The 26,784-nt window shown below is 44.9% G+C and overlaps 2 protein-coding genes across 2 annotated transcripts in view; both read right to left on the bottom strand.

Annotated features, from left to right (window-relative positions):
- The window catches only part of LOC140456994 (heme-binding protein 2-like), a 308,917-nt gene that overhangs the window by 167,125 nt on the left and 115,008 nt on the right, over nt 1-26,784 (bottom strand). The window lies entirely within an intron of this gene.
- Nucleotides 107-26,784, bottom strand: part of LOC140453673 (uncharacterized) — a 109,069-nt gene continuing 82,391 nt past the window's right edge. The window contains exon 3 of the mRNA XM_072548580.1: nt 107-5,071. The gene's annotated coding sequence lies outside the window, so the exon portion shown is untranslated. The remainder of the gene's footprint in view (nt 5,072-26,784) is intronic.

Below are 26,784 nucleotides of genomic sequence, written 5' to 3'. Positions count from 1 at the left end.
TTGAGCAGAGTCTTGTGTCCGGCATTGACATTCCCATGCCACTGACATCCTCCCCCCCCTCCCCCCCGACTCCCACCCCCACCGCACCCCACGCAGGTCTGGGAAGATCAGGTTTATCCTGGTGTGGCATCTTCTCCCCATTAGCAACTCTGTTGGATCTATCCCTATAGTTGTAATCGGGGTGTTCCTGTACTCAAATACGAGCCAATACAGTTTGGTATCTAATGAAGCCACTGGCTATTCGTTAAGCATGTCTTCAAAGCTTGTACTGTTCTTTCTGCCACACTATTGGATGGTGGATGGTGTGGAGCTGTCATTATGGAAAATGCCATTTGACTTTAAGTAATTCTCCAATTCTCTGCTGGTAACTGATGGCCCTTTATCTGTGACCAACAGTACTGGGAGGGCGTGTAGTGCAAAAGATGCAGCTTTTCTATTGTCGTCCCCATGTTTGATGAATGTACTCTATGCACATCCATCCACTTTTTGTGGGCGCCTACAATGACTAAGAACATTGAGCCTGTGAAAGGAGCCTGCAGAATCAATGTGTAACCGAGTCAAAGGTTTACCGGCCATTCCCAAGAATGTGGGAGAGCTACTGGTTGTAATTGTTGCCCTTTTTGGCATTCTGGGCACTGCCCCACAAATGTGGTTATGTCTGCATCTAATCCTGGCCATCCGACCTAATTTCTTGCCAAAATCTTCATTTTGGATGACCTTGGTGGCTTTCATCCAGTATCTGGTGGTGACCTTTGCTCCCCATAACAAAACACCATTGTCTACTGTGATCAGGTCCCTCCAGGTCCAAAAAGGTTTCAGGTCTGTGACGGTCCTTTGGTTTCACCCATCACCACCAGCTGTTTTAGTTCTGCCAGGACCAGATTTTTCTGCGTCTAAAGTCTGATATGATCAGCTGTGAAGTGTGTCCATAACATTTCAAACCACTACGGACTCTTCCAGTGGTACTACCGCCAGTGGTGTATCTGCCATTAGGAGGCAGCTCAATGCATCTGCATTTATTACTTGGCCTTCCTGATGGTGTTCCAACTTGTAATTATACACACTTAGTATCATAGCCCACCACGGGAGTCAGCCTGAAGCTAGGGCCGGCACTACCTTGTCCTCTTTAAGGAGACCAGAAGGGGTTTTGGGGTCTATTCTTGTTACACATTTACATCCATAAAGGTATTGGTGGAACTTCCTGACTCCAAAGTATGACCATCAAACCTTCCTTCTCTATCTGGGCATATTTACGCCTTACATTAGCCAGTGTCCTGGATGCGTACTCTATTGGGCATTGCTCTCCATTGTGCCACCTACCAGCCAATGCGAGCCTGATTGCTATATGGGGAGACATCACATATAGCAGATCTCACTTGGGATGATAGCTGTTTCTTCACTTCCCTGAAAGCTGTGGCTTGGCTACATGCTCATTTCCAAGCTAACCCTTTTTAAAGAATTGATGCAAAGTGCTGGGAAGGAGGCTCGGTTATACACGAGCATTCTGTAATAATTCACCAGCCCAAGCAAGGCCCTAAGCTCCCATACAGACTTGGGAGACAGGGCACCTTTGATCACCCTCATTTTATTTTCCAACAGGAAAAGCCTGGTCTTGTTCACTCTGTGTCTCAAGTAGGTCACTTGGGGGTGCCTGAACACACATTTTTCTCCACTCTAAGGTGTATACCCACCTGGGAGAAATATCTAATGAATATGTTCAAGTTCTCGAAGTGTTCCGTATTGGTCTTCCCTGCTATTGGTGGAAAATGTTGGTGCCATGGTGGAAAATGTTCTCCATCATCCACTGAAAACTTACACAGGCTGACAATACCCAAATGGCAGTCCCATATACTGGTACAATCCCAAATGGGTATTGACTGTAGTATACTTCTGGGAATGCTCATCTAACTCCAATTGCAAGTATAAATGGCTCATGTCCAGCTTTTTGAAGGACTGGCTCCTGCCAGTTTTGCATATAAATCACCTGCGTGAGGGATTGGGTATTTATCCAGCCGCAAGAAGTGGTTTACCATTTGTTTAAAATCCCCACAAAGGTGAACCAACCCATCTAGTTTCACAATCTAGTTTCATAATCTAGTTTCACAATCAGTCCGATTGGTGCTGCCAGTTTCCCAAACCGGACTGCTCTGATGATTCCATCACATTCCAGCCTCCTGATTTCTGCCTTGACTTTTGCCCGTAAGGCAAATGGCTGTGGGCGAGCTTTCCAAGATCGTGGAATTGCTTCCTGGCCAACTATCCCTTGATAGTCCCTAGACCTTCCTGAAAAACTTCCAGGTATTTAATTAGAACTTCACTCAGGCAGCCATTTTCTAATCAAAAATGTTTGCCCGTCAAGCTTGGGCCCAAGCCTTTTAGCACAATCAGCAGTACCTGAACCAGCTTATAAGAGACCACAACCAAAGTTGGATCGGTGATCTGTAAATGTTCTGCACTGTGGGTCCTCAATCTAGCCGAGGTCTTGAGCAAACAAGTGTTGGAGTTCTGAGTCAATTTTGCGATCAGTGATCACTAAAATGGCCAGGCTGGTTTCAACCTCCATTAGAACCAGGTGCTCATTTAACTACATGTTTATTTTAATTCCTTCAAATGTGGAAGTTGTTAAAAAATGTAACTGTTCCAAACCAGATGTGAGTGGACTTCCCAGGGTGTGCACTCGCCTGGATACTGACCTATAATTTTCCTTATTCAATTTAGGTCGAGTGGGATACTTTTGCTGTCACAAGTCCTAATACCGGAAGCAACTACGATTACTTGCTGGCCCGGATCCTGAAGAAATTTTTAACCCTTAGGTCAAGGCTTGTCTATGTCTTAGGGTTTTGATGTATTCTGACCTGGTGGCTCTCTGTTCAGTATATGTCCTGAGTGAGGCTATGCAATTGCCTTCACTCAAGTGGTGTTCCCCAAACTCACTTAGACTGGTGAGGATGTCCACTTCCATCGGAATATCCTGCAACTTATATGCTCCACTCACCACATTTGCCAATGATAAAGTCAGTTGTAGTCCCTGTTTGAAGTCCAATTGGGATTTAAATCGTGGGTGTTTTTGCATAGTTACATCATCATTAATGGGTGTCTCAGCATCTCATTACGAGTTAAACCAATGTTACCTGCCTCTGCCAGTTGTCTTAACCTTATCAAAAATCCTGATGTGGATTCCCCAGTTCTCAAATTGCTGATTAAAAACGACAGCAATTCAGAATTAGATGAGGCTTGCATTGTAATATTCCTTAACCAAATCCATTAACTTGTGAAAGGTTTTAGTATCTGGTCCCTCAGGACAAGTTAGGCTCCTAATATCTGAAAAAGCAGCAGGTTCAAAAGCTGTCAGGAGAATTAATCATAACTTTACATCTGTCCCATGTCATTTGCCCATTTGAAAATAAAACAAGGACACATTCTCTTCACATACTGGGCCAGCCATTGACAAGATCGAACAAATCAAGCTTCCCAAATAACAGCATGATGCCAGAAATGCTTATCCCAGCTCAAAGGCACTTGTTGCAAGCAAACTTCTTCAGGAGCAAACTTTGCTCTCGTCACCACTCAACTCCACAGAGGCCAGTATCCCATCACCAAGTCACTCTTTATTTAATCATGGAAAGTTCTTTGACAATGATCCAGCTTCCTCCGAACCATCCCAGAGTGTGAGAATGTCTGATACTCTTGTCCTTGTCTGTCAGCCAGGGCTCCCTAATTGGGGGATGTTAATCTGGTCCAATCAAGGAACTCCTATTCTCTGAGCTCTATCTGGCTGACCTTGTTACAATCCTTATAGATATCCTCCCATCTGCACTCTTTCCCCAGCACAGCAGCCAGTAAATGGGCTTCCTTGCCAAAGGTAGTTGCCTGATAAAGATTCTGAGAGATAGTAAATTCTAAAATGTGCAGCTGGGTACAAGTACACAAATATAGCATGTAGTCATTCATTAAGATGTGTTTTGAGCAGAACAAATCAGGGTTCCACTGAATTCACTGGCAAAGAAAAACAATCCGTGTAAGCTATTTGTTTCAGGAGCTCTGAACTTGGGTTGATTCCCTCACTTTACCAATTTCTTTCACTGTACACTCATAGGTATCTTGTACCTTTCTTTTTAATATGCAAACTCCTGATTCAGTTTGTAGGAGCTTCAGAAATGCTTGGGGTCAGGTACTCTTTAATGATCAGTTCACCACTTTGGTAAATCCTTCAAACCTCACTGTTATTTACATGGCCAGTCAGAAATGTGGTCTACTACCCAGCTGGACAGGTGCAACAAGATTCATGAAGCTCAGTGCTAGCCAGGACTCAGCACTGCATTGGAACAGTGTAGCTGTTACCACCAGTGAAGTCCATCCTCTCGGTCACTGGCACATCAAGACTGCATTAATGTACAACTTATAAGAATATTGTTCGCCAAATTGACTTTGTGCCTGATACCAACACTCCCAATGACCTTTACTACTGAGAGTCACATGAGCAGTGATATCATAATAGAATTGTACAGCTTGGAAACAGGCCTTTCAGTCCAACTTGTCCATGCCAGCCAGGTGTCCTAAACTGAACTAGTCCGATCTGCCTGCGTGTCCCGCTAAACCATTCCTATCCATGTACCCATGGAAATGTTTTTTAAATATTGTAATTGTAGTCAGTTCTACCACTTCCTCTGGCAGGTCATTCCATGCACACACCACCATCTAAGATAATGTTGCCCCTCAGGTCCCTTTTAAATCTTTCCCTTCTCACCTTTCAACCTATGTCTTCTGGTTTTGGACTTCCCCACCGTGGGTAAAAAACCTTGGCTATTTTCCATATCTATGCACCACATAATTTTATAAACAGAACCCACTCACTTCACTTTCACCTCCAAATTCCTCTCCAACTCATGCATCATTCTGACTTGGCCATTTGTCACTGATCACCGAACCATCTCAGAATTCCCTACCTGAACGCATTCTGGAGGGGTGTTGATGACATGATCCCTCCAGTCTTTCGAAGACTGAATCCACAGCACAGCATATGGTCCACACCTCAGATTGAAGAGATACAGAACCTCCGATCCTGACCACCCTGTGTGAAGGATCAGTGAGAAGAGGGTGGCATTTAACCTGGTGGAGCAGCAAAGGTCATTGATCTTCCTCTACACTAACCCAGTGTCTGCCACTGACCAGGCTGGCAAGGTCAGGTGTTGTCCCTCCTCTGCTCTGCCCGATCCACAAGGATCTCAAGGTCGCTGTCCATGAAGTGAGGTGCTGATTTCTCCTTGTCTGATTCCATGCCAAGTATATGGAAGTGGGCAGTCAGGGACTGACTGCGATTGTCCCGATGCATGATGGCCCTTAAGCATGGTGCCTGTGCTCGGGATCCCAGGATATCTCCACAGTGGAGGGTACCTCTGTCTACAGAGAGAATTGGGCTAGCATCAGACAAGAGGGGAATATTACCTAGTTAATGAGGCAAGTTTGGAATGAACCAAGAAAAGTACACCCTTTAGCCCACCAGACTGTGCTGCCACAAGATGCCTTTCTAAACTAAAACCATTTTGCTTCTCCACTGTCAGTATTCCTTTATTCTCTGTCTATTCATCTGTTCATCAATTTGAATTTCAGAACCATGAGATCATACTGCAGCTGTACAAAACTGTCGTGGCCACATTTGGAGTATTGCGTACAGCACTGGTCACCGCGTTATAGGAAGGATGTGGAAGCTTTGGAAAGGGTTCAGAGGGGATTTACTAGGATGTTGCCTGGTATGGAGGGGTGGTCGTACGAGGAAAGACTGAGGGAAATGAGGCTGTTTTCCATGAGAGAAGAAGGTTGAGAGGTGATTAATTGAGAACGGACAAGATAATCAGAGGTTTAGATAGAGAGATAGTGAGAGCCTTTTGCCTCAGATGGTGATAGTGAGCATGAGGGTGCGTAGATTTAAATTGAGGGGTGACAGATATAGGACAGATGTCAAAGGTTGTTTCTTGACTCAGAGGATAGTAGAGGTGTTGAAAGCACTGCCTGCAACAGTAGTAGACTCGCCAACTTTAAGGGCATTTAAATGGTCATTGGATAGGCATATGGAAGAGAATGGAATAGTGTGGGTTAGATGGGCTTCAGATTGGTTCCACAGGCCGAAACAACATCGAGGGCTGAAGGGCCTGTACTGCGCTGCAATGTTCTATGTTCTATGATCTAAGTCCTGCTTTTGCTTGTTTTACCAAAATGCAACAGCATAATTTATCCAAATTAAACTTGATACGCCACTCCTCAGCCTATTGACCCAATGAATCAATATCTCTTTGCAATCTTACATAAACCTCTTCATTGTCCACTACACCACCAATTTTACTGCCATCCACAAACTTACTAACCATGCCCTCTATATTACTTCAAAATGTATCAATATCTATCTGATCAGACTCAGTGACTGAGCTTCCACAGTTCAGCAGGCAGTATTCCAGAATCAATAAAACTGTGAAGATTTCAGAGTAAAAACTCATACATCCACATCTCTCTAGCCAACCCTATCAATATGATGGGATACGGATAGTCAGGTCCAGAGTTGTGTCGGATTTCATCCTATCAATTTGTGCAATACTATTTGTTCACTAAGACTAATCTTCTCCAACTCCCTATTCTCACCAGTCCCTTGGGTTTCTGTTATTTTCGAGAGATTATTTTATCTCCCTTTCTGAATGCAGACTAGAATAATTGTTATTTAGCTTCAGTGGATAACCCCAAATATCTTACTTCTTTGAGATGTCTGATATCTGAGGAAGTGAAAATGTACCCGTTATAAGGACAGAGGGTGATGTCAGAGTTTGAGATGTCAGTCCCATGAGGAACACCCTCTCAGTTCCCAGAAAACTCTCTATAACCCGGGAAGAAAACAGTGAGTCCTGTGGGAAGTTTGTTTGATTTCAAATAAATGTCTGACAATATCCCTTTGTAAATCAGATTTTGTAGCAGAAAGGATACAGCTGAGGGATACCTTATCCCAAAAGGGTGTAGTTCTAATAGATGCGATTGTGAGTCTGTAGCTCACAGGCTGGTAATTGAATGGAGGTGATCAGTGTCGCGCCCACTGACTGGAGAGCTGATAAGAGCCCCACATCAGCTCTCTCAGGGAATGCTTGCTGCATTCAGTGACCCTCAAGCACTGCTGGCTCCTGGCTGCTGATGGCACTGTACCTGAGAGACCAAGCATCAGCACTGACTCCCAGGCTGATAGGTGTGTGTTACCAGGTAGATGATCCACAGGACACTGTCATGGGGATGTGGTGTGGGTGAGGTGGGTCAGTAGAAAGGGCAGGAGTGTGGGCCTCTCTAATGGCTCGACCCTAATGTTGGTTTATTTTCTTCTTCATTCATGAGATTTGGGTTTGATCTATCCCTAATTGCCCTGGAGATGGCGACGGTGAGCTGAGGTCATGAACTGCTGCCATCCTTTGGGTACTTGGGCATCCACAATGCTGTCAGAAAGGGAGTTCCAGGTATTTGATCCAGTGATACTGAAAGAACAGTGATATATTTTCAAGTCAGGGTTGTGTGTGGTTTGGAGGGGAGCTTGCAGGAGGTAGTGTTCTCATGTAATTACTGTCCTTAGTTCTTCTAGGGAGTAGAGAGCACAGATTTGGACGCTGATGCCAAAGGAGCAAGCTGATTGGTTGAAATACAATGAGTTATTTTCCAGCCTTCCCTTTTCAGGCAAGTGGTGTGTAGTCTATTCCACTCCTGACCTGTGCCTTGTAGATGGTGGACAGGGTTCAGTGAGATACTGCAGTGTATCTTGTAGATGGAACACGTTGTTAACTTGATGGTGGGAGGAGACATTTCCAAAGGAGCTGATTTCCAGGGCTGAGGTGAGAGAGACCGCCCTTGTCATCGAGGCTGTGTCTGAACAAATGTGATATTAAGGAATTCCAGTAAACCTGGAATCAATGGGAACCGGGAAGAATTTCCACTGGTTGGAGTCATACCTGCACATGCTCACTAACCACCTCCCTCTTCAATGGGACTGACTGAAGTTGTCTTGAAGCTGTCTCTGTTACCAGTTTCATTTCATTCTTCATCTCAATTGGCCCCCCCTGAGAAATCTTTTCTGTCCCTTTCGGGTGTTAAGGAACACCAGCCCAAATAAATCTCTGAAGAAGAGTCACACTGAACATGAATCACTAACTCTGCTTCTGTCTCCAGAGATTCAGCAAGACCTGGACAATATCTGGGATTGGGCTGACAGGTGGCAGGTGACATTTAGAATGGAGAACATAGAACATGCAAGAGTACAGCACAGAAACAGGCCCTTCAGCCCAACATATCTGTGCTGACCATGATGCAACTCTACACCATTCCTAACTACCTGCACAAGGTCGATATGCCTCTGTTCTCTTAAATGTCCCTTAAATTTTACTCCCATATCTACATCTTCCAGCGCCCAGGGTAGCACATTCCAGTCGCTGACCACACTGTGTATAAAAACCTCCCCTTGCACATTCTCCTCTCACCATAAACCTGTGCCCACTCGTGTTTGAGATTTCCACCCTGGGATAAAGACTCTGACTATCCACCCTCTCCATGCCTCTCATTATTTAATATACTTCCATACGGTCCCCCCTCAGCCTCTGATGTTCTGGTGAAAACAATCCGAGCATGCCCAAACTCTCCTTATAGTGAATACACTCCAATCCAGGCAACATCCTGATAAATCTCTTTTGCACCATGTCCAAGGCCCCCACATCCTTCCTGTAATCTGCAGCTCAGCGTTTGCAACTTTTATTCTCAAGCCCCAGATTGATGAAGGCAAACATGCCACATGCCTTCTTTACAACCTTCTCCACTTGTATTGCCACGTTCAGGGAGCTATGGACTTGACCCAAGATCCCTCTGCAGATCAATTCTTGCCATTTATTGTATAATTTTGAATTCTTCCATTTGACCTTCCAAAGTGCATTATCTCACAATTGTCTGGATTAACCTCCACATGCCATTTCTTTGCCCATCTTTCCAAGTGATCTCCATTTGTTGCTGTATCTGTTGACAACCTTCCTCACTGTCCATAACTGCACCAATTTGGTTGGCACCACATAACTGTCAGGCAATGACCATCTCCAACAAGAGAGAAGGTAAACATCACCCACTGACATTCAATGGCATCACAGTCACTGGATCCACCACTTCAGTGAAAACAGACACAACATATTCATTCAGCTCCTCAACCACTTCTCTATTCCTGAAAATAAATCCATCCAACTCTGTCTGGAATGGACCCACATCCGTTTTAGCCAAATCATCATCATTGGAAGCTTCTGCAGTCTATTTTTGATTTTTATGGATTACATTCATATTCAATTCTCCTGTTCCTTACAAGTTTCATGGTCCTCATTTGTGGAACCATTCTAGTGAGAACCCTCTGCAACCTCTTAAGGAGACTCATGTATTCCCTAAAATGTGATCATCAATGGCCACAATGGTCATAACAGAATTTCATAGAGGTTCAGCAAAACTTCCTCGATTGAGGAATCAATCATCTCGTTATAAACTCAAGACCCTGTTTGCTTTGCTGTTCACTCTCTCAATACAGATCAGTGCACCAAGATTTCCCTGTCCCTCTGCTATGCAATGTTTTGAACAGTGCCGTTAAGTTTATGTCGACTCTCAGAATTCCTCACCAAAACTGTATCCCCTTATCGGCCTCAGGACTGTCCATTCTGATTGCTTTTCGATTCTGTTCCTGTAATCATGATGGAACGGAATGATGGAGGGTTCCCAATGGGCTGAGAGACTGACTCCTGTTGCTGTTGACCTGTAACCTACTCTGATTCAGACAGGTTTTGTCACGAGGAATGAGAATTAAATGTTTATATTCTTAATTCTGTTGCAGGACTATTCCCAACATAAGTGATGTGAAACAATATGAAGAACTGATCCTTGATTTCCTGAAAGACTTGGAAAAAGACAAGAGAATACTTGATGGGAGATTTCTTATCTTTTGGTACAAGAAAGATGGTCTAACACAAATAGCTTTCGAAAAAGAATTGGAATGAAACATTTCTAGAAGGTTCTGTTCCCTTTATTCATTTTGAACAGTGAGATGTGCTTAATTCTTAAACTGTTTTGTCTTCCCCAAACTACACATTGTATTAACCTAGACTACTGTGCATAACTCTGGTCTCCGTACCTATAGAAAGATATACCCTTCTCCCTCACTTCCAGTGAATGCAGTGACTGTTTCTTAGACATATTATGGACATGTGCCCACATTGGGCTTATGCCCGAAACGTCGATTCTCCTGCTCCTTTGATGCTGCCTGATCTGCTGTGCTTTTCCAGCAACACATATTTAAGCAATTCCACCAATGTCCTATCTCAGAAATCCCAGTGTCCTGTTTGTAAACACTGTCCTCTACTGGCAGTCAGTTATTGTATTTCCAATCAAGAATACAAGCATTTATTCTTCATTCAAAATTATTCAGTTGCATTAACATCAAAAGGGAGTATTTAGTTTCCCATTTACAGTCACTGTTCCCACTGGTTGTTTAGTCCAATGATTCCAATCAATGGAATTATCCAAGTTACACTTCATTGGTCCTGGAATTCTGATCGGGAGTCAGTCGTTGTCACCGATACACTGCCCCCATTCCCCCGACCCGACAACACCCCCAACATGACTGTATCAGACTGGACAAACCCCCTCCACCTGACACACATGACCCAGCTGGTCCCAAAACTCCATCACAGCCTCACCAACCCCAGGAGTCTACAGATCCCTCATCACTGACCCACTACTCCCCTTCACCCCGACCACAGCCCCATTGGAATGGGACACCTCGCCCCCCACCCCATTACCAGCAAAACAACAGCCCCTCCCTTTCACCAGCCTTCACACCCCATTCAGCCCAACCCGACTAGACTGGAAAGCTGCCCCTGAACAGACACCCCCTGCTCCTGACAATGGGATTGGGACTGACAGCCAACTGCATTCCCCCATCACCACCCAACACCCACACAGCTCCTACCTCACTAACCTGAAACCCCATCCAAAGTGACCCAGGTGGAAGTGACTTTCCGTCCAGACCAGGTAGCCTCGCACCCCATCCCTAAACCATCAGGACCTGGCATGTCCCCACCCTCCATACAATCCCAGCAGATCCATTAATCCCATTCCACTCCATTCTGATCCCAGCAAAACCAACATGCCCCCTATACACCAGCCTGATCTCTTGTTAGACCCCAAAGGTTCTCTCACTTACTTGACAATATACCCCTCCACCCTTGCTCCAATCTCTCCCACTCCCCTGGTCCTCTCCCTTCCTCACCTACCTCCATGCTACTCCCTCACACACATTCCATTGAAACCCCTCACCCACCTGCCACTCTGTCCATGCTCCTTCCCACCCTCCCACCAACTACAGCCCCTCCCCCTCCTGCCCATCATCCTCCCTCCACACTTCCCTCCACTCTCACCTCCGCACGATGGTTTTCAGCTGTCCTGGGGGCTGTACCATCTTGTCTTTCCCCGGGTCATAAAAAAGAAGATCCACCATTCAATGAGATCATTGCTGATCTTCTCCTTCAAATCCACTTTCCCACACTGTCCCTCGATTGGGTCATCTGTCCAATGATGTCATTGCACTCACTGTAATTCACTCTTGGGTACGGACAGTAAAACTACTGACGTCATCCACTGCTCCAACTGACGTGAGATTTTTGTGCTCTTCACTCCCTTTGTAATAAAGGATAAGATACTGTTTCTTTCTCCAGTAGCTTGCTGAACCTGTCCATTAACGCTCTGTGTTTGATGTAGAAGGACATCCAGATCACGCTAAATGCCACCATTTTCCAGTCACTCACCAATTCTAAACATTCCCCTGGGATTTTTTTTCCATATTTGGCTACCATCACATTTCCCCAAATTCTGTCCCATCAGCCCAGTTCCTGCCCACTCCCTCATCCCCATATGGAGGAACCATGTGGTCTTCCAGCCACACATTAACCAGACATCAGGTTCCAGCTCTGGTTGCTCTGACTGTCCCTGACAGAGCTGTCCTGGATGCTCGTGTTCCTTTTAATATCCTTTATAGTGAGGATTTCTCTTCAAAACTAAATTATTGCCCAGTGTTTCAGATTCATTTGGGCATTGGTGACATCAGTTTAAAGACTTCTTCCAGCACGTACAGAGGGTTAAATTCAATTGTAGATGGGGAGCTGGGTCCTTCACTGGGAAACAGGGATTAAATGTTCTTTTCTCTAATCTTGTTTGAAATGAATGATTTGTGCACAGCGTGAGACAGGGATGGTCCTGGTGATGGATTATACTTCTGTTTAATCTCAGTCATGTTGGGTCAGAATGTTTCACGTTGATGTGGTCAGAGCTCATTGACAGTGGGAGGGATTACAGAGCCTGGTTGTTTGAGGTTGGTTGGTGCTGGAACTGCCCTGTGGAGTATTCCTACATGGAATGCATTGTATTCCATCAATACTCTTTGTTGTGACCCATTTGGAATGATGTCCCACCTTCATCTGAAAGTCAGTGACACCTAAGAATCAGTCAGCTTTGTGCTGTGGTGTCTGGGGTCAGAGGTTTCACTTGTTGAACTTTGCAGCATAAGGGAAGGGGGCAGGAGAGTGGGAGCTTTCATTGAGGCTCAGGACCAGGAGGGGTCAGTGAGAGGAGGAAGAGGGATGTGGACTGGAGCCTAGAGGAAGGAATGAAGCAGCTTCAAACTGATCTCTAAAATGGCGATAGAATCCCAATGTGAAATCAGAATCCAGAGTCTGATGATGGAATAAAATTCAGCTTCAGATCTCCTCACCCCACACTGGTAGCTCCCACTCACATATAGACTGACTGAATGTGTGACTGAAGAAATGATCTATTCCAATACGATTCCTGTTAACAGGCCGTTCATTCACAGGATTCTCGTGTGCAATGAAGAAGCCATTGTCTTCGAGTCAGTGTTTGTCTGTGTTTTTCTAACTGCTGGGAATGTATTCTCATTGTGAAATAAAGAGGGTGATGCATCACAACACTCGGTCTCCTGTTCAATTCTCACTCTGAGGGAAATCCGGGTCACTGCTCATATCACAATTTTAACATTATATACAGCCTTCCACATTTCAGTGAAATTAATGTGTCAAAGTATTGAAGATTAAAAGTCACAATTCTATTTCAGAAAATGATCCCACATTAATGGAGGGCATTTGGCCCACTGTGTCCATGAGCCATGGGCAAGGTGAGATTGGGGATATAAGATCATGGAGTTCCATGTGTGGGTCAATGATTGACATGTGTGGAATGGCTTTCAGTTTCACAACACTCCAGGTGCAGTCTCCCTGATGCCTTGTACAGTTTCAACACCTCCTTTCATCCTACCTTTCTCCTGGAATTAATGCAAAATTCCTTTTCCTATATCTGCACACTAGTTCCTGTAATTCATGCATTAGGACACCCAGGTCCCTCTGCAATGAAGCTCACTGATCTTTCTTCCCATTTAGTCGATGACTTGCTTTTCTATTCATCCAATCATGGTGAGTAACCTCTCACTAATCGAAGGGAAATTCCAATCTGTGAAATTTTAGCCATTCATTTGTAAATTTCTAATTTTTTTCATTACAGCCTACTTTCCCATCAATTGTCATGTCATCGACAAATCCCTGATCCTTTAGAATGGGAGAGCAGACTCGAGGGGCTGAATGACCCACTCCTGTTCCTATTTCCCATGGTATTGTAGTTACAGTGAAAGTCACCATCGTCCCAGAGGATGTTCTCTCCCATTAGACAGAGGTGGCTGTTGGTGTAGAGTTATACCTGAGGGTCAGCAGGCTTCAGGCAAGTGGTGAGGGGGAATATGATGGGGTAGCATTGTTGGTGTGTGATAGAATAGCAAGGATAGTATGAAATGATATGTAGAATCCATACATCCATCCAGATGTGAAGGTAATAAATGAAACAGGTGAGAGGATACTGTGACAAGTTGTCTATCAGAAGTATCACAGAATCCCTACAGTGTGGAAGCAGGCCATTTAGCCCATTGAGACCACAACAACCCCCTGAACAGCATCCCACTCAGTCACACCCCCTACCTACCCCTGTAACCCTCCATTTAACACGGCTCACCTACCTCACCTGCACATCCCTGGGCACTCTGGGCAATTTAAACTATTCACCTTTGGACTGTGGGAGGAAACTGGATTAACGGGAGGAAATTCACACAAATACAGGAGAATGCAAAAACTCCACACAGACAGTTGCCCCCATGGGTGGAGCCAAAGGAGACGGGCAGGAGGCTGGAGGAACATAGCAAACCAGGTAGCATCAGGAAATGGAGAAGTCGATGTTTTAGGTGTAGCCCTTCTTCAGGACAGGGGGTGGGCGTAAGGGGAGCTGCAGATAAAGGGGGTGGCGAGGGACAGGGTGGTGAAGTGGGGAGAGGTGAAGGCAGACAGAGGGTATGACCTGGTTGGTCAATGGGAGGAATGAGTCTGATTGGTAGCTGGGGAGCAGTGGAAGGGATGGGGAGGGCCTGGGAAGGGAGTTGGGGTTATGTGAAATTGGAGAACTCAATATTGAGTCCTCTGGGCTGTGGGCTGACCAGGCGGAAGATGAGGTGCTGTTCCTCCAATGTGCAGTGTTGTTCATTGTGGCAATGGAGGAGGCCAAGGATGGTCATGTCGGAAAGAGAGTGATTCGGACGAAGTGAAATAGGAGGTTACTGGGAAGTCCAGTCAGCCCCTGCAGGACCAGCTGCGATGCTCGGTGAATGTTCCCTCAGTTTATGCTCGATCTCCCCGATGTAGAGAAGACCATACCGAGAGTACCTGATGTAGTAAACTAGGCTGGAGGTGAGGCAGGTGAACCTCTGTCTCACCTGGAAGGACTGTTTAGGGCCTTGGGTGGACGTGAGGGGAGTGGTGTACCAACAGTTTTTGCATCTTTTCTGGTTTGATGGGAAGGTACCTGGGGGTGCAGGGGGGTGTTGGGGGGGAAAGTGGTGTAAACCAAGAACTGTCGAAGGGAACAGCCCTGGTGGAAGGCAGAGAGGGATGGGGGAGGGCAAGATGTTCTTGGTGGTGGGGTCTAGTTGAAGTTGGCAGAAATATTTAAGGATGATGCATTGGGTGCGGAGACTGGTGGGGTGGTAGGTGAGGACAAGGGGGCCTCTGTCTTTATTGTGTCGAGGGGGTGGTTTAGAGCAGTGTAGTGGGGAATGTGGGTGGTGTGGTGGAGGGCTGTCTGGATGACAGAGGGAGGAAAGGCACCGGGTTTGGAAGAGGTGGACATCTGGGATGCTCGTGAGTGGAATGTCTCCTCGTCCGAGCAGATGCAGTGGAGGCGGAGGAATTGGGAGAATGGGATGGAGTTCTTGCAGGATACTGGGTGGGAGGAGGTGTAGTCCAGGTAAGTATGGGAGTGTGTGGGTTTGTCGTAAACCTCTGTCTGGAGACTGTCACCGGAGATGGAAATGGTTGGGTCAAAATTGGAGAGGGAGGTGTCCGAGATGGACCAAGTGAATTTGAGAGTGGGGTGGAAGTTGTGGGTGAAGTCGGTGAACTGCTCCAGTTCATTCTGGGAGAAGGATGCTGTACCAATTCAGTCATCGATGTAACGGCAGAAGAGTTGGTGCACAATGTCTGAGTACGTACTGAAGAGGGACTGTTTGACATTGCCAACAAAGAGGCAGGCATAGCTGGGGCCCATCTGGATACCCATGGCCACCCCCTGGGGTTTGGAGGAAATGGGAGAGTTAACGGAAAGGTTGTTGAGGGTGAGGACTGCTTCAGTGAGGCAGAGGAGGGTGTTGGTGGAGGGAGACTGGATTGGTCTGTGGGAGAGGAAGAAGCAGAGGGTCTCAGGCCGTTCTTGTGGGGAATGGATGTGTATAAGGACTGCACGTTAACATGGTGCAAGGCAGAAAATACAATTGCGAACCTGTATGAATATTGAAGGTTCAGACGTGAGAGGAATAAGGAAATAACTGAAGCGAAGAGGAATTATGAGAAAAGACCAGCAACAGGCAGCATGGTGGAAAAGTGGTTAGCACTGCTGCCTCACAGTGCCAGAGACCTGGGTTCAATTCCCGCCTCAGGCAACTGTCTGTGTGGAGTTTGCACATTCTCCCCGTTTCTGTGTGCATTTCCTCTGGGTACTCTGGTTTCCTCCCACAGTCCAAAAATGTGCAGGTTAGGTGAATTGGCCATGCTAAATTGCCCATAGTGTTAGGTGAAGGGGAATGGGTCTGGATGGGTTGCTCTTCGGAAGGTCGGTGTGGACTTGTTGGGCCGAAGGGCCAGTTTCCACACTGTAGGTATTCTAATCTAATCTAACATGATGGGGAATCCCAAAGTCTTCTGTAGACATATAAATAACAACTGAGTGATTAACGGAGGAGCAGGACTGATTAGGGACTGACAAGGGGATTCACACAGAAGCAGGAGGGTGTGGCTGAGATGTGAAATGAACACTTTGCATCTGTCTGTACAAATGAGGAGGATGCTGCCCAGGCCCTGGTGACAGAGGAGAGAACACGGTCACAAAAGGGTTCAATGTTAATATGGTCATGGTCTTGTGTTACAAACTGTGGTTAATGTCTGGTTCTTGTGATTGGATTTTTTATCTGAAACAGTACAAACACCAGGAGGTGCCATTGTACTGGAAAGACTGGGAGAGCAGATTAAACCATCGAGAAGTGCTGCATTAAAGTGAGATTGACAGGGACAGAGTTTGCTTTACAGAAACAGTGAGAACCCTGTGGGTACATCAGGAGTTATTTTTAATAATCAGCAATAACATTAGCAAATTTGCTGATGACACAAAGCTAGGTGGTAGGGTGAAATGTGATGAGGATGTTAGGGGATTACAGGGTGACCTGGACAAGTTAGGTGAGTGGGCAGATGCATGGCAGATGCAGTTTAATGTGGATAAATGTCTGGTTATCCACTTTGGTGGCAAGAACAGGAAGGCAGATTACTACCTCAATGGTATCAAATTAGGTAAAGGGGCTGTTCAGAGAGATCTGGGTGTTCTTGTCCACCAGTCAATGAAGGCAAGCATGCAGGTACAGCAGGTCGTGAAGAAGGCTAATAGCATGCTGGCCTTCATAACAAGAGGGATTGAGTATAGAAGCAAAGAGGTGCTTCTGCAGCTGTACAGGGCCCTGGTGAGACCACACCTGGAGTACTGTGTACAGTTCTGGTCTCCAAATTTGAGGAAAGACATTCTGGCTATTGAGGGAGTGCAGCGTAGGTTCACGAGGTCAATTCCTGGAATGGCAGGATTGCCTTACACGGAAAGACTGAAGCGACTGGGCTTGTATACCCTTGAGTTTAGAAGACTGAGAGGGGATCTGATTGAAACGTATAGGCTTATGAAAGGATTGGACACTCTGGTAGGAGGGAACATATTTCCGTTGATGGGGGAGTGCCGAACCAGAGGACACAACTTAAAAATACGGGGTAGATCATTTAGGACAGAGATGAGGAGAAACTACTTCACACAGAGAGTGGTGGCTGTGTGGAATGCTCTGCCCCAGAGGGCAGTGGAGGCCCAGTCTCTGGATTCTTTTAAGAAAGAATTGGATAGAGCTCTTAAAGATAGTGGAGTCAAGGGGTATGGAGATAAGGCTGGAACAGGATACTAATTAGGAATGATCAGCCATGATCATATTGAATGGCGGTGCAGGCTCGAAGGGCAGAATGGCCTACTCCTGCATCTATTGTCTATTGTCTAATTCACTCCCAGGATGTGGGTGTGGCTGGCTGGGAGAGTATTCATTGCCCTTTCCTTGTTGCTGTAAATAAGGTGAACTTTCTTCTTGAACTGTTCATAACCTAAAATGGCTGGTCAGGTTTGTTTCTGATGCATGCTGGGAAGGAGAATGGCCAAGTGAAGCAAACTCAAAACCACTGAAAGAAATCTGAACAGTTCACAATAACAGAACTCTGTAAAGAGATCAACCATTCAAGGGAGTTGACAGGATCGAAGGCAATTGGACGTGATAAACAGTTTATGCTTCTTCACACAGAACTCATATCTTATGAAAACACAGCATTAAATTGCTCAAAGACAGTCAGATCAGTGACAAAAATACTAGTGAGCCCCATGGATGACTTCACAGCTGGAGGGGACACTATTACAGTCACAGAGCTGTACAGTATAGAAATAGACCCTTCCGTCCAACTCTTCCATGTCAACCAAATACTCTAAACTAATCTCGTCCCATTCGCCAACATTTGGCCCATATCCCTTGTTACAAAGCTGGTTCCTTTTTGCTAAAATCTGTTTGTTTTCTCAAGGATACTATGTCTTTGGTTTTTTAAATGCTCCCGGTGCTGATTAAACTGGTTTGGTCCAGAGATTAAATGGTATTGCGAGGCCTTTTTGTTTATATACAAACAGATGAGACTTAGGCCAAAGTGGTCGTGTTTCAGAAATGACCTGTATAATGGAAGGGGAGTGGTCAGCTCTCTAACTGAGCAGAGTCAAGAGTGTGGTGCTGGAAATGTACAGCAGGTCCTCAGGCAGCATCTGAGCAGCAGGAAAATCGACATTTCAGGCAAAAGCCCTTCATCAGGAATGGGCTTCCTCGAGCTGAGCAGTTGAGTTCAGTCCAGAACTAGTTGGGACCTCAGCAGGGGACTGTGTGAACAGGCTCTCTCTCTTTTTCTGCCCTTCGAACTTCAACTTGTAGACACCTGTTCTATTTTTTTACTGTGTTTTAAGGGGGTTTGCTTATTGGGACTGTTGTGTTTATTCGGAGCCACATAATTAAGTCTAGTTTGGATAGACTGAGTTCTGTCGGGGGTCTTTATTCTGTTCTTTGTGAATCTTGTGAATACATCCTTGTCTGTTTTAAAACCTGGTAGTCAACCTAGCTACCTCACTCGAGGTAACTTTCACTGTACACCTAACAAAACAAATTGCAAAGTTATGGTCTGGGCTGCCTACTTGAGAATGTTTTGAGTGGTCTGGTGTAGTCCATAAGATATGGGGCTCTTTGTGGAATTTTAAACAGTGAGTGGTGGGCGCTAGTGTCTTTATTCCTGGTGGTGGTTTGGTTGGGGAGACACAGCTTGGGATAGTAATGGCTCTTTCAGTCACCAAAGGTTTTCTGAATGTGGATGTGGTGACTTTGTAAGTTTTTGCAAGAGGTGAATAAGACCAAGCTGCAGGAATTCGCAGACAAGCTGGAATTGGAACTGCCTGCTTCTGTGAGGAAAGGAGAGAGATTTACAGCAGTAGCTCAGAACTTAAACTTGCTGGAGGAACCAGAGTGAGAGGCAAGAGATAAGGAAAGGCAGCAGAAATAGGACAGTTTGAGTTACGATTAAAAGCAGAAGAGAGGGAAGAAAAGAGAGCAGCAGAACAGAGAGAAAAAAAGAAAACATTTGAACTTCAAAACCTGACACTTAAAAAGGCTGGAGATAAAGGCTGAGGGTTGGCTCAGTGAGGAAGAGAGTGAGGAGGAGCAAGCCCCTGGTGGTCAGAAGCCTAGTGAGAAAACGTTTAAGTGTGTTCAAGCATTGGTTAAATTTGATGAGAAGAATGTGGAAGCCTTTTTCATCTCAATTGAAAAAGTGGCTAAACAAATGCAATGGCCAGTGGCAATGTGGGTTTTGTTGATCCAAATGAAACATGTAGGTACAGCATGTGAGGTATTCACATCACGATCAGAGGAGGTACCTGGGGATTATGAGGAGATGAAAAAAGCCATTTTAACTGCATCTGAGCTTGTACCAGAAGCCTATAGACAACGTTTCAGGAATCTAAGGAGGGACCCTGGTCAAACCTATATTGAGTTTGAAAGGATCAAACAGAGTAATTTTAATAAATGGATAAGATCTTTAAATATTGAGCAAACCGATGGTGCCCTGAGAGAGGCAATTATTTTGGAGGAATTGAAAAATTCATTACCTGAAATAATGCAAACTCATGTGGAAGGGCAGAGAGTTAAAATGGTAAGGTTAGCAGCTGAAGTGGCTGATGATTATGAGTTGCTTCATAAAACTCAGTTTGGCTTCCAGAATCAATTTCAGTCCATGAGGGATAGAAACTGGGACAAAAAGAAATCCACATGTGGAAAGGGAAAGGTAGATCTCCGTGAAGATCATAAGGATAACTTACCACAGGGTAAAAAAGAAACCCTTGAGGGGGACAAAGAAGTATAAAAGCTCTGGTGTTTTCATTGTAATGAAGTGGGCCACACAAAATCACAGAGTTGGTAGGCGAGGAGAAAGCCAGATGTAGGAAAACCTGACAAGCCTGGGAGTTTTGTTGGACTAGTAACAAAAAGCACAAGGAAAGTTAGACAACTGCCTCAGAGTGGACAAGATGATCAGGGGTATATTAAGGAGGAAGTGCCAGATCTGCTTAAAAAATATACATGCAAGGGTAAAGTTTATTCACATAGGACAGGAGTACTCGGTCAGGAGCTTACAATATTAAGGGACACAGGATGCTTTCAGTCTGTCATGCTGAAGGATGAGGAGATATGAACTCCCGAGAGACTATTGCCAGAAAAGGGACTGGTTACAGGAATTCATGCTGAGAGTAAAAGTGCTCAGTTATGTAAAGTGAGGCTAGAGAGTCCAGAGAAGAGTGGAGAATTTGTGGTGGGAGTACTGGACAAACTCTCAGGTCCAGGAATACAATTTGTCCTTGCAACTGACATAACTGATTCACCGGTAGGTGTGCTGCATACTCTCGTTGCAAAACCAGTGGAGACTCAAGCAACTGAAGCCCTGCAGGAGACTTATTTGGAAATTTTCCCAGATTGTGTCTTAACGAGGTCACAGAGGCACATGTTTGGAAACAGGAGAAATCAAAAGGCACAGCTAAGGAAGCTGACATAGCTTTATCTGAGACATTTTTTGATTAGATAAGTGGGACAGAGCAGGAACAAATAGGTAAACATGCAAGTATCTTTAGCCCTGCTGGGCAGATCAAGTTACAGCAGAAAGATGAGAACTTAAAACAGTTATGTCAAAAGACATTTACAGAGGAGAATGAATGCATCACCGTGTCAGTTATGTAAAGTGAGGCTAGAGAGTCCAGAGAAGAGTGGAGAATTTGTGGTAGGAGTACTGGACAAACTCTCAGCTCCAGGAATACAATTTGTCCTTGCAACTGACATAACTGATTCACCGGTAACATTTGTAACACCGGTAACGAGAGTATGCAGCATACCTACCGGTGAATCAGTTATGTCAGTTGCAAGAACAAATTGTATTCCTGGAGCTGAGAGTTTGTCCAGTACTCCTACCACAAATTCTCCTCTGTAAACAAATGATGTCTTAATGAAGGAAATGCAGACCAGCACACATTCAAGCAGATGAGAAGTGGGCAGAGATTCATCAAATTGTTTTGCCAGCAGGGTATAGAAAGAAAATGCTGTGAGTGGCGCATAAGCTACCACTTGGACGCCATTTGGGGTTAAGAAAACACAGGCTAAGATATTTTTACTGGCCTGGACTACACAAGGATGTAGTTGAATTTTGCAAGACACCGCGTCCAGAACACCCTCTAAACCTCTCCTATTTATATACCCATCCCGATGCCTTTTAATTGCTGTAATTGTACCAGCCTCCACCACTTCCTTTGGCAGCTCATTCCACACATGCACCACTGTGTGTGAAAAAGTTGCCTCTCAGGTCCTTTTTAAATCTTCCTCCTCTCACCTTAAACCTATGCCCTCTGTTTTTGACTCCAGTAAAAGACCATGGCTATTCACCCAACCATGCCCCTCATGATTTTATAAACCTCTCTAAGGTCATCCCTCAGCCACTGACGCTCCAGGAAAAACAGCCCTAGCCTAGTCAGCTTCTCCCTATAGCTCAAAGCCTCCAACACTGGCAACATCCTTGTAAATCTTTTCTGAACCTGTTTAAGTTTCACACAATCGTTCCTATCGCAGGGAGACCAGAATTGCATGCAACATTCCAATAGTGGCCGAACCAATTCCTGTGCAGCCACAACATGACTTCCCAACTCCTGTTCTCAATGCACTGACCAAGAAAAGCAAGCATAGCAAATACCTTCTTCACTATCCTATCGACCTGCAACTTCACTTTTAAGGAATTATGAACCTGCACTCCAAGGTCTCTTTGTTCACCAACACTCCCTAGTACCTTACCATCAAGTGTGTTTATAGAATCCCTTTGGATTCTCCTTTACCCTATTTGCTATCTCAAACCCTTTTTTTGCCCTCCTGATTGACCTCTTGTGTATAGTTCCACTGCCTTTATACTCCCCTAGGGATTCACTCAATCCCTGCTGTCTTTACCTGACATATGCTTCCTTCTTTTCTTGACCAGAGCCTCAATTTCTCTAGTTATCCAGCATTCCCTGCACCTACCAGCCTTGCCCTTCACCCCAACAGGAACATACTGTCTCTGGACCTTTGTTTACTCATTTTTGAAGGATTTCTATTTTCCAGCCACTTTACCTGCAAACATCCGCTTCCAATCAACTTTTAAAAGTACTTGCTCAATGCCATCAAAATTGGCCTTCCTCCAATTCTTTTAAATCCACTTTATTCTTTTCCATCAGTGTTTTAAAACTGATAGGATTATGGTCCACTGGCCCTAAAATGGAAGCCAATCTTCCATCCATTTACACAGCTCGTTGCCACGGAAAGGCTTCCAACATCATCAAAGACCAATCATACCCCAGCAATGCTCTCCTACAACCTCCTCCATCAGGCAGAAGATACAGAAGCTTAAACACAGGCTCCAACTGGATCAGGAACATCATCTGCACTGCTGTTATTAGACTGATGAATGGACTCTCTAACTTCAAATCATGCTGAGCTTGCTAATGTTAATCTTGCCTGGTGTACGCCCTGTGTCATTTAACCTGTATGCTTCTATTCAAGTATTTTTTTAACACTATGATCTGTCTGTATTGCTTGTACTCAAAGCGTTTCACTGTACTTAGGTACATGTGATAATGAATAAGTCAAAGTAAATCAAAACGCTACCCCACTGGCACCTCAGTTACCTGCCCTGCCTTATTTCCCAAGAGTAGGTCATGTTTTGCAAGTCTCCCTGCCAATATATTAGTCCCCTTCTAATTCAGGTGCAATCTGTCCTTCGAACAGTAACCTTTTTCCCAGAAAAAGTTACAATGATCCAAAAATGTGAACTCTTCTCCCCTGCACCAGTTCCTCAGTCACGCTATTCCTTCTTTCACGAGGTTGTGGCACCAGGAGTATCCAGATATTACTACCCTCAAGGACCTACATTTTAAATTCCTGCCTAACTTCCTGTATTCTCTTCTCAGAATCTCATCTATTTGTCTTCCTATGTCGTTATTCCCAATGTGTACAATGACCTCCTACTGGTCTCTTTCTCTCTCTCTCTCTCCTTTGAGAATATTCTGCCCCTTCTCTGAGATATCCTTGATCCTGGCACCAGGGAGGCAACTGATGTCTCTATCTTGGCTACAGAAACGTCTGGCTATGCCTCTGACTGGAGTGTCCCTGATCACAATCAATCACTTGGAACCTGACGTACCCCTCATTACATGCGAGCCAGTCTCAGTACCAGAAACCTGGCTGTTCATGCTACTGAGAGTCTGTCACCCCTGACCTTTTCAACAACAGCATACATGTTTGAGATAGGACGAGCTACAGGAGACTCCTGCACTACTTGCCTACTTCTCCTACCTTTCTTGGAGGTAACCCATCTACCTGACTTTATCTGCGTTTTTTTTCTCCCTTCCTTTAACTGCCATCCATCACACCTCTAACTCCTGTAAATTCCTCATTGCCTCTAACTGCTGCTACAACTGATCCATACGATCTGATAGGATTCACAACCAAACCCACTTCCTGCAGACATAACCATCAATAACATGGGACTGGGGAAGATATTTCTGAAAAACCATCAAGTGAAAATATATGGGCAGAAATTGAAAATAAAAATGGAAAGATCACTTTGATGGGATTGTACTGTAGGCCCCCCAATATTAAGAGTGGGTAGTGGGTGGCACGGTGGCACAGTGGTTAGCACTGCTGCCTCACAGCGCCAGAGATCCGGGTTCATTTCTCACCTCAGGCGACTGACTGTGTGGAGTTTGCACGTTCTCCCCGTGTCTGCGTGGGTTTCCTCCGGGTGCTCCGGTTTCCTCCCACAGTCCAAAGATGTGCAGGTCAGGTGAATTGGCCATGCTAAATTGCCCATAGTGTTAGGTAAGGGGTAAATGTAGGGGTATGGGTGGGTTGCGCTTCGGCGGGTTGGTGTGGACTTGTTGGGCCGAAGCGCCTGTTTCCACACTGAAATGTAATCTAATCTAATCTAATTCAGAGAGAAAATGAAAAACAAATATATAGGGAGATCTCATATATATATATATATGCACAATAAGGTTGTAATAATGGGGAATTTTAATTTTCCAAACATTGATGGGGGCTACCACAGTGCTAAAGGTCTGGAGGTCTGGTAGTTGTTGAGAGAGGGAGCCATGGTTTATCAAAGAAGTTGAATCTCTTGTCAAGAGGAAGAAAGCAGCTTATGTGAGGATGAGGCGAGAAGGCTCGGTCAGGGGGCTTGAGAGTTACAAGTTAGCCAGAACAGATCTAAAGAAAGGGCTAAGAAGAGCCAGGAGGGAACATGAGAAGATAGGATCAAGGCAGATAGGATCAAGGAAAACCCTAAGGCCTTCTATAGGTATATCAAGAATAAAGGAATGACTAGAGTAAGATTATGGCCAATCAAAGATAGTAGTGGGAAGTTGTGTGTGGAATCTGAGGACATAGTGGAAGCACATAATGAATATGTTTTGACAGTATCCACATTGGAAAGGGCAATGTTAATGAGAACATGGGGATATAGGCTACAAGATTAGATGGGATTGCGGATGACAAGGAGGATGTTTTAGCAATTTTGGAAAATCTGAAAATAGACAAGATCCCTGGGCTGGATGGGATTTATCCTCACATTCTCTGGGAAGCCAGGGAGGAGAATGCTGAGCCTTTGGCTTTGATCTTTATGTCATCATTGTCTTCAGGAGTAGTGCCCGAAGATTGGAGGATAGCAAATGCTGTTCCCTTGTTTAAAAAGGGGAGTCGGGACAACCCTGGTAATTATAGCCAGTGAGCCTTACTTCGGTGGTGGGTAAGATGTTGGAAAAGATTAAAAGAGATAGGATTTATAGTCATCTGGAAAGGATTAATTTGATTAGGTTTGTGAAGGGTAGGTCGTGCCTCACTAACCTTATTGAATTCTTCAAGAAAGTGGCACAGGTGGATGAAGGTAAGGTGGTTGATGTGGTGTATATGGACTTCAGTAAGGCTTTGATAAGGTTCTACACGGTAGGCTATTGCACAAAATACGAAGTGTCAGGATTGAAGGTGATTTAGCGGTTTGGATCAGAAGTTGACTCGCTGAAATAAGACAGAGGGTGATGATTGATGGGAAATGTTTATTCTGGAGATCAGTTACTGGTGGTGTGCCACAAGGATCTGTTTTGGGGCCACTGCTGTTTGTCATTTTTATAAATGGTCTGGAGGAGAGTGTAGAAGGATGGGTTCATAAATTTGCAGACAACATGAGGGTAGACAGAGATGTGGATCGTACCGAAGGATGTTATGGGTTACTGAGGGACACAGATAACATGCAGTGTTGGGCTGAGAAGTGGCAAATGGAGTTAAATGCAGAAAAGTGTGAAGTACTTCACTTTGGAAGAAGTAGTAGGAATACAGTGCTGGGCTTATGGTAAAATTCTTGGCAGTGTAGATAAACAGAGAGATCTCGGTGTCCAGGTGCATAAATCCCGCAAAGTTGCCATCCAGGTTGATAGGGTTGTTAAGAAGGCATATGGTGTATTGGTATTTATTGGTAGGGGGATTGAGTTTCAGAGCCATGGGGTCATGCTTCACTGTACAAGCCACTGGTAAGGCTGCACTTGGAGTATTGCATGTAGTTCTGGTCACCACATCATAGGAAGGATGTGGAAGCTTTGGAAAGGGTTCAGAGGAGATTTACTAGGATGTTGTCTGGGATGGAGGGAAAGTTTTATGAGGAAGGTTCGAAGGAACTGAGGCTGCTTTCATTGGAGAGAAGAAGGTTGAGAGGTGACTTAATCAAGACGTATAAGATAATCAGAGGGTTAGACAGGGTGGACAGGGAGAGCCTGTTTCTTTGGATGGTGAAGACTAACATGAGGGGACATAGCTCTAAATTGAGGAGTGATAGATTTAGGACAGAAATTGGGGTAGTCTCTTCACTCAGAGAGTATTAAGCGCATGGAGGAGGCTGCCTGCAACAGCAGTAGACTCACCGACATTAAGGGCATTTAGATGGGCATTGGACATACATATGGGTAATAATGGAATGGTGTTGGTTAGATGGACATCAGATCAATTTCACAGATTTGTGCAACATTGAGGGCTGAAGGGCCTGTACTGCGCTGTAACGTTCTATGTTCTATGTTAAAGAGGTAGTTCGGGAGGTCTTAGAGAACACAAAGGTGGATAAATCTCTGGGGACTGATCTAATGAATCTTAAACTATTGTGAGAAGTAAGACAGGAAATTACAAGAGCCCTTGCAGAAATATTTGCAACATCTGTAACTATGGGCAAGGTGCCTGATGACTGGAGAGTGGCTGATGTTGTACCTTGGGTTAAGAAAGGTTTTAAAGAGAAACTGGGGAATCATAGACCTGTGAGTCTGACTGTGGTTGTGGGTAAATTGTTGGGAGTGATTATAAAAGATAGGATTTATGGACATTTAGAGAGGCACAAATTGATTAAAGATAGTTGGCATGGTGTGTGAAGAAAATCGTGTCTCACAAACTTG

Source organism: Chiloscyllium punctatum, chromosome 3 (assembly GCF_047496795.1).
Source record: "Chiloscyllium punctatum isolate Juve2018m chromosome 3, sChiPun1.3, whole genome shotgun sequence".
NCBI lineage: Eukaryota > Metazoa > Chordata > Chondrichthyes > Orectolobiformes > Hemiscylliidae > Chiloscyllium > Chiloscyllium punctatum.
Note: the sequence above shows the minus strand (reverse complement) of the source record. Positions and strands in the feature narration are given on the sequence as shown.